The sequence below is a fragment of the Carlito syrichta genome, unplaced genomic scaffold (assembly GCF_000164805.1).
Source record: "Carlito syrichta isolate Samal-C Ts95f unplaced genomic scaffold, Tarsius_syrichta-2.0.1 Scaffold288275, whole genome shotgun sequence".
Classification (NCBI taxonomy): domain Eukaryota; kingdom Metazoa; phylum Chordata; class Mammalia; order Primates; family Tarsiidae; genus Carlito; species Carlito syrichta.
Window position 1 is genome coordinate 44,794 of NW_007232371.1, and position 8,989 is coordinate 53,782.

Consider the following 8,989-nt stretch of genomic DNA (forward strand, 5'->3'; position numbering starts at 1 on the left):
TTTTCAGATCGCGGTTGACCGCAGGTAACTGAAACAGCAGAAAGTGAAGCCATGGATATGGAAGGACAACTGTAGACAGTATCCGATCAGAAAGGGTAAGTCACTTGTAGATCACAAAGCTAGTAAGTTGTGGCACCAGAATTCTAACCCCCAGCTCTCTGGCCCCAAAGGTTGCTTTCCTATCTAAGTACCAGAAGGTTCAGACCTGGCTGGCTACCCAAACCAACTGGAGAGCTGGTTCAAATCTAGGTTCCTGGGACCATGGCTGGAGTCTGACTTGGCAGGCCTGGGCTGGGCCAGGGAATCTGGTTTTATTAAGTACCCTAAAGGGTTCGGATGAAGCCGATAATCTGAGCGGGGCTGCTGGGATGGGCCACATCTGTGCCTGCTAGAATGTTCTCCAGGAGAGTCGGGAACCCCCAGCAGAGCCCCAGAAACCACCCGCGGGTGCAGGAGGTGGTTCTGTGGCAAAGACTGAGTTCACACTGCATCAGCTTGGGTGAGCTAGACCTACCTTTCCTCAGACCCCTTTCCCCGAGCGCTTCTAGGCTAGAATTGGCCAAAACAGAAATCTGTGCGCACTTGAGAGGTGAAAGCAAGGTAGCAGCCACGACACTCCTGAGGCAGTCGAGGCTGGGTGTGGTGACAGGCCTGGGGATTCCAGCAGTTTTGAGCCTGTCCTCCATTCTGCCTCCAGCCCTTCCTCCTGAAGGCTGGTCCTGCAGACCGCCGGCTGCCCGGGCCCACCCTGGGACCCGCCCTGGCAACAGTTGCCCACAGGCGTCTCCACCAGCCTTCCTGTGGTCCACGCTGGCAGCTGGATGCCTTGGCTTCTCAAGTGGACCAGGTGGTGCTGCGTCTGGTCCCCAACAACTCTTCCGCCTTCACTTCTGCTACCCCCCATAAATGCATAAGATCTCACTCTTACAAAGAACCCCTTATCTCATAGGTCACAGCAGCTTGGCTTCCCTGACTGACCACAAAAGATGCCATCATCCACTCTGTCCTGGGGGTGTGGTCCTGGCCACAGCATCAGCGTCACCCAGGAGCTGGTTAGAAGTGCACTCCCCTGGGCCTTACCCCAAAACCAGTGAATCAGAAACTGGTGACGGGGGGGCGGGGGGGAGGCAGCAAGCTATGTTTTAACAAGCTGCCAGCCCCCGCCCCAGAACATTCTCACACAAGTTGAAGTTTGAGAACCATTCACAAACTTTTAAAAACCTATCGGGTTGGGCACAGTGGCTTGTACCTGTAATCCCAGCACTTTGGGAGGCTGAGCTAGGAGGATCACTAGAGGCCAGAAGTTTGAGACCAACCTGGCATCATAGTGAGACCCTGTCTCAAACAAACAAACAGGTAAATAAAACCTGCCCCCATTCTATTTGGGATGAGGAAGTTCTGGAAAAAATAACAGTGATAGTGATGCAACACTGTAAACGTGCTTAATGTCACTTAAAAATGGCTAGAATAGTTTGAAAAACCTTAGTCAGAGGCCACACACACAAGGTTGCATAACATACGATTCCATTTATACCAAACGTCCAGAAAGACAGAAAGCAGATAAGTGGCTGCCAGCATTGGGGTGGGGGTAGAGGTGGGAATGGCTGCTTATTAGGTACGGGGCTTCTTTTTGGGGTGATGAAAATGTATTCGAAGTAGATAGAGGAAGGAGGAGGCTGCATGACATGGTGAATGTACTAAATGCCACTGAATTTTCACTTTAAGTTGGTTAATGTGATGTTCTGTGAATTCCCGAGCTCCCATGGGATCTCAGAGTTAGCATTTATTGAGGTGCCACACCAAGGCATCATGAGCAGGGTGTCATTTCTTCCTCAAGCTAACCCTGGGAGGTGGCATTATTATTCTCCACATTTAATAGATGTGGCATCCAGGCAGTTGGACTCTGGAATCCACGCCTCTAACCAGTATGCCATGACACCCGACCATGAGTTATTTCCTTGTGTGGAAGACAGAAACCAGACACCAGTCAGAGTAACCCTGGTCATACTTAAAGCAATGTCCCAGTCACTCAGCCTAACCCTGCCCGGAAAGCAGAGGGCAGGAGAGAAGCTAGGGGGGAACTGGCTTGCTCACAGGTCCCTAATCCAGGCGTTCTGAGATAGAACCCCACAGCTACCAAGGCAGATGGTTTGGATTTGCTTATCAGAATGGAAAAATAATAATAACACCTAAAAATGCATTGACCATTTACTATGTGTTAAGTATTTTTTACAATGAAATCCTCACAAAACCCAAAAACCATTCTCCTCATTTGGAAGAAATTAAGAAATGATTTAAGGTCATTAGGACCATGATTTGAACTTAAATCTGTTATGTTCATAAAGCTTAATACATGTTTCTCTGTTGGAAATTTAGGAAGTACAGGTTAGAAAAGACAGAGAGAAAGAGAATAAAAATCTCTTGTAATCCATTAGCAGTAACAATTGGAATCTTTTCTTTTTCTTTTTTTTGAGTTGGAGTCTCACTCTGTCGCCCAGACGGGAGTGCAGTGGCCGCTCCCGGCCACCGCAGCCTCGACCGGCTGGGCTCCGGCAATCCTTCCGCCTCAGCCTTCCGAGTAGCCGGAATTACAGGCATGCGCTACCACGCCCGGCTGATTTTTTGATTTATTGTAGAGATGAGGTCTTGCTGCCCAGGCGGGTCTCGAACCCGCGGGCTCAGGCAATCCACTCACCTCACCTCAGCCCCCCAAAGGCGTGGGATTACAGGCTGAGCCACCGAGCCCGGCTGTAAATGTTTGTCAAGTTTTTATTCTTTGTATATTTTTTTGAAACAAAAGATGGTCCAGCTTTGTAATCAGCCTTTCTTACGTCAGCGAACCATCTTTCTAAGTGTCCTCTATCACCGCCATTTTGAACACCCACGGGACATGGCCATTCCCTTGTATGGATGTACTGCAGCTGATCATCCAGGCCTTTGTGTGGGGACTTTGGGTTGTTTCCACAAGAAGACATTTCAACGGGGGGAAAACGGTTGTTAACCAGGTGGCTACAATGTATCAAGCCTCCTCATAGCAATGTATTGGGCCTCCTCGCTACAATGTATCAAGCCTCTTCTCTACATTGATCAGAGACATGGGACATCCACTTTGGAGGGTTGATATCTGCGGGTGGGAAGACCCAAGTGCCAGGCAACAATGTAACGGATGTTCATTGATCTCAGATTTAGGCACTGAACCTGAAAGTTCTCACCGCTGACAAAGTGAAAATGTCCCTCAGATTTCCCCATCTCACTGCTTAGAAAGAAGAGCTTGAGTCTTGTAACAAGAAGCAAATGTTCTCCAGGATCCCAGGGTATCTCATTTCCCAGTTCTGAGGTTACAGATCAATTAAATCTAGTTAGAAGGCCGTCTGCTTGTTTCTCACCATAGCATAATGGTAAAGAACAGAGACACTGGAGCCAGACTGGCTGGGTTAAAACCACAGCCCCACCACTTACTAGCTGTGGGCCCTGTTATTAACTCACCAAAGCCTTGTAGAGGAAGTGCTGAGCATGGAAGAAGCCTGGGTTCCTGAATGACTGTGTGGAGCCAAGACCCCACCTTCCCCACAACCAACGTAAGAAATTGTGACTGGAGTGCCTTAAGCCCTTGAGGTGTGGGGTAGTTTGCACAGTAACTAATATATGCCTGCCTCAGTTTCCCCGTCTGACAGAACTGTTTCGAGACATCAAATGACTCAAGGGTGATGGGAATGCTTGGTTGTTCCCCCTCAACTCCACATTTTGACTCCGTCAAGGATAGTCCCCCAAATCTGTGACTTTTAACACCAACCGGATATGGTTCTGCCGCCTAGGAATTTCCCTAAACTCTTGAATATTTTCAGCCTGAAACCCTCTTGTGGGAAGTAAGTTTGTCTACTCTTCTCTGTGAGAAGTTCCCAGTCACTGGCTCATCCTGGTAAGCAAATACACTTATTCTAAAGCTACCAACGTACTTCCTCACACATGATGGATGAGTCAGTACAAGCACAGAGCGGGGGTGGGGGGGTGGGGAGGGTAAGATTCCATGACCCACACTTCTATTGGCTCCACTAGACACAGTTCCTTTTAGACAAAGACAAACCCTTTCAATCAATGGCTTCGTCAAGCTTCTAGCCATAAAACTAAGGACCAATGATACATAACTCTGGAAGTTACATGTTCTGAATTACAGTTAATTACACATTTATCTACCATTTATCTGTGAAAGCTGCATCTCATACTAGCTATGGTTCTTGCTTTTTTTTTTGATTTGGAGTCTCACTCTGTCGCCCAGACTGGAGTGCAGTGGCCGCTCCCGGCCACCACAGTGCGACCTGCTGGGCTCAGGCTACCCTTCTGCCTCAGCCTTCCAAGTAGCTGGAACTACAGGCATGCGCTACCACACTCGGCTAATTATTTTGATTTATTGTAGAGACGAGCTCTCACCAAGTTGCCCAGGTGGGTCTCGAACCCGAGGGCTCAGGCAATTCACTCATCTTGGCCTCCCAAAGTGCTGGGATTACAGGCTGAGCCACCGAGCCTGGCCTAAAAGCAGCATTTAAAAGCATCATTATGTGCAGAGACAATTTCTAGGTGTATTAAAAGAAGTCATGAACCGTGGCTACCTCTGGTATAAGGGACTGGGAGTCCAGCAAGAGAGGGATGTTTATATTTTTCCTTTGGATCCTTTTACGCTTTTTGATCTTTTTTTAAAACCATGTGCATGTATTACTTTCCTGACTAAACAAAAAAGTGATTAAAGAGTTATTTATGTTAAGAACTATATACAACCCATTGTTACTTCCATGCCTGTGGCAATGGGGGAGAGAGTGTCACATGGAAGGTCAACTTCCTACCTCACAGGTAGGAAGAGGCAAGAGGCAAAACACCAGCTGGCAAGAGGCAAAACAACCTACAGGAGAGATTACAAGTTGTTTCTGTTGGGTCTTCAGCAAAGGTCACGAAAGTTGTAAATGGGAGGGGATGCTGTTGGCACTATTTCATTAAGTCCCTGAGTGGCCATGGTGCTGGTGGGAGGAACTGGCCAAACGCTTCTAAGTTTGGCCATTTCATATAAACATAAACATACACTCACCATACAAACCCAAAAGTTCTGTACCTAGGAATTTGCCCAAGAGAAATAAAAACCCATGTTGATACTAAAACCTGTATGTGACTGTTTACAGTGGCTTTGGTTATAATCACCAAAACCCAGAAACAATCCAAATATCCTTTCAACAGGTGAAGGGATAAAGAAATCGTGACACCGCACAGTGGAATAAATGCAATGTGGGGGCATCTCACGTGTGCTGCGTTGACAAAAAGAAGCCACACTCCAAAGGCTTCATACCGTAGGATCCCATTCATATGATCTCTTGGAAAGGGCTAAACCATAAAGACAGAAGACAGATCAGTTTCTGGGGGCAGAGGTGGGAGCGGGTGGACTACAAGGGGTAGCAGGAGAGAAAGGAAAGAGGGTGATGACACTTTTGTCATCTTGATTGTAGGGATGGTTACACAACTGTGTGTTTGTCATAGAACTGTACATCAGGGAGGGTGAATTTACATATATATGTATCATAATGCTGGGCATGTTTTTTTATTTTAATTTTTTTATTTTGAAGATGTGGGGTACAATTCAGAGTTAGGTATACAAATGTTCATTATGCAGGTACCCCTGTTGATGAGGTGTGCTATTATTATTATTATTATTATTTATGAGTCAGGATCTCACTCTGTCACCCAGGCTGGAGTGCAGTGGCACGATCACAGTTTACTGCAGCCTCAACCTCCTGGGCTCAAGCAACCCACCCTCCTTGGCCTTCCCAGTAGTTGGGACTACAGGCATGTGACACCATGGCCAGCTAGTTTTTTAATTTTTTTATAGAGGCAAGGTCTTGCTATGTTGCCCAAGGCTGGTCTCAAACTCCTGGGCTCAAGCAATCTTTCTGCTTTGGCCTCCCAAATTGCTGAGATTACAGGTCTGAGCCCCCATGCTCAGCCTGGGCAAGTGTTTCTTCACAATTGCTTTTGAGTCAGCTGCTGTGGCCTCCACCTAGCCTACCATCTCAGCTTCTGAAGTCCAGGAAGTGGGCCTAGATGCTCAGAATTTGCCTGGTGAACCAACCACCAGCGTCAGCTGCCAATATTCACTAAATTCTCTGCAGCTCACAGTGTCTTACCTAGCAGTGATCCATGTGGGATTCCCCCACATACCTATGTGATTTTGAAAAATAAATCACTTTCTCTTGTTATAAAAACAATGTTTGCTTATAAACAAAAATTAGTAAATATAGATTAGCAAAAGAAAAAAAATCAAAGCTACCTATTATCATTCATAATCCCTGATAACATCTACAATGGTCTCCAGACTTTCTTGTGTGTTGTAAACAAAATACTTTCAACCCGCTAGGTGGCTCAGCCTGTAATCCCAGCACTTTGGGAGGCCAAGGCGAGTGGATTGCCTGAGCCTGTGGGTTCCAGACCACCCTGGGCAACTTGGCGAGACCTCATCTTTACAATAAAAAAAAAAAAATTAGCTGGGCATGGTAGCATGCACCTATACTTCCAGCTACTTGGAAGGCTGAGGTGGAAGGATCGCCGGAGCCCAGCAGGTCGACGCTGGGATGGCCGTGAGCGTACCACTGCACTCCAGTCTGGGCGACAGAGTGAGACTCCAACTCAAAAACAAAACAAAACAAAAACTATTATAAAACAAAATACTTTCATCATTTTCCAAAAATGGGATCCTACTGCCATATGGTTTTGTGACCTAATTTTTTAATATTTGATATATAACAAACAATTGTGCACCTCAGTCTTCATCTATACTGTAATTTTTAATGACAGAGGAGGCTCAGTCCATGGAAGACCATGATTGATGTAATCAATTCCCTATTGCTGCAAATATAAACAGCTTCTAATTTTATTGTTATTATTAAAAAAATATATAGTGTGGCAACTAACTCCTCACACAATCATTAATTGTTCCCTGGGGAAAAAACCCTGGTACTGAAATTGCTGAGTACTTAAAGCTTTTGATGTGCATTTTTAGACTGTTCTCCAATTTACTCTCCCACCAGGAGCTCACGAAAGCACCACTTCCCAACTAGCATTCTTTATTTAACTTAAAAATTAAAGACTTTTAAAGCGTTTTTGATTTCCTGTGTGAAAGGTGGTACCGTTTTAATTGGCATCTCCTTTAGTACAGTGAGGTTGAATATTGTTTGTTTCTTTTTTTCTTTCTTTTTCTTGTGCTTATTGGTCAAGAACATTTCTTCTTTTATCTCGTTTCTCAACTAGGGCATTTTCCTTACAGCTTTTCCTTACTGATTTGAAAAGTTCCTCTGCGTGTTCAGAAAATAACCCCTTGTGTGTTGCAGATATCTATCTATCTATCTATCTATCTATCTATCTATCTATCTATCTATCAAGTAGGCAGACTGTTCATTTATTCAACATTTTTGAGGCCCCACTGTCTGCAAGACACTGTGGCAGTTACATTCATTCTCATGTCTTGCTTTATACTTAATTGAAGTACAGTAAACTACAAGTTTCAAGTGAATAATTCTGACGTGACCTGTGTATCTACCTGTGAAACCATCACTACATCTAGAAAACACACATCTCCATCACACCCCCAAGAGTTTCCTAGTGCACATCTGTAACCCATTCTTCCCACCACACCCTTCCCAGGGGACTTCTCGCTCTGCTTTCTGTCACTACAGAGGAGTGCTGGGTGTCGCGGATATCGCCCGAGTCTATCGTTGATGTATCCAAGTTTTTAAACTTTAGGAGCCTAGTCTATCAAGCATTTTCAATAATTTCTTTTAGAGTTTTACTTTTTACCATCATGCTGAAACAACGCTGTCCTAAAAGCGGCAGTAGTCACTTGACAGTGGAGAAGCCCGGCAGATGCCACCTTAACCAGGTGACCAAGATTAACATCGCCAATCGGAAGTCATGAACATCAGGTGCAGTGAGAAGGAAGAACATTTCACCTCTAGGATGCTTTCCCCAAACCCAGACACCTAGTTGAATTGTGAAAAGACAGGAGACAAGCCCAAATCTGGGGACATGCTACAAAGCTCTCAAGGTGATGAAATTCAGGAAAAGGCAGAGGCTGTCACAGACAAAGAGGCTAAGGAGACGTGATGACTAAATGCAATGTAGTATCTTGGACAGGAATCTGGAGAAGAAAAACAGCAGTGGGAAAACCGGTGAAATCCAGATAAAGTCCGTCCTGTAGTTAGTCGCAAAATCAGTTTCTTAGCTTTGATACATAGTGTTATGGTTGTGTGCATGCCAACATTAGGGGAAGGTGAGTGAAGGGAAAAATCTCTATACTATCTTCTATAAATTTAACATTCTTCAAAACAAAACAAAAAATGTTTTAAGGAGTCTTGGCTAGGACTGTTGCTAGACACATAATTGGCTTCTAATTCTATTGGTATTGTTAAAAAAAATAAAGCAGTGTTGAAACTACTCCTTACACTCATTAATTGTCTCCTCAGATTGCTTGAGCCCAGGAGTTTGAGAGCAGCCTGGACAACAAAGCAAGACCTCATCTCTACAAAAAATTTTAAAAATAACCAGGCATGGTGGTATGCACCTGTAGACTCAGTTACTCAGGAGGTTGAGGTGGGAGCAATGACTGAGCCCAGGAGGTCAAGGTTGTGGTGAGCTGCGATTGTGCCACTTCACTCCAGCCTGGATGACAGAATGAGACTCCAAGAAGACCATACACACACACACACACACACACACACACACACACACACACAAATGTTTCCTCAGGATAAAACCCTGGAATTGAAATTTCGGTATTTATTAAAGCTAGGAAGAAAAACAGAAAGAACAGGAAGGAAAAAAAGTCATCAAAGTTCCTGGCACTGGGTGAGGGTAGAAGGTCGATGGATGGTGGTTCCTCGTGTCTGATGGGGGCAGGGAGGGTGGGGCGGAGGCAGCAATGATAGGTATGGAAAGATTAGCTGAGGCTGGCCTCTAA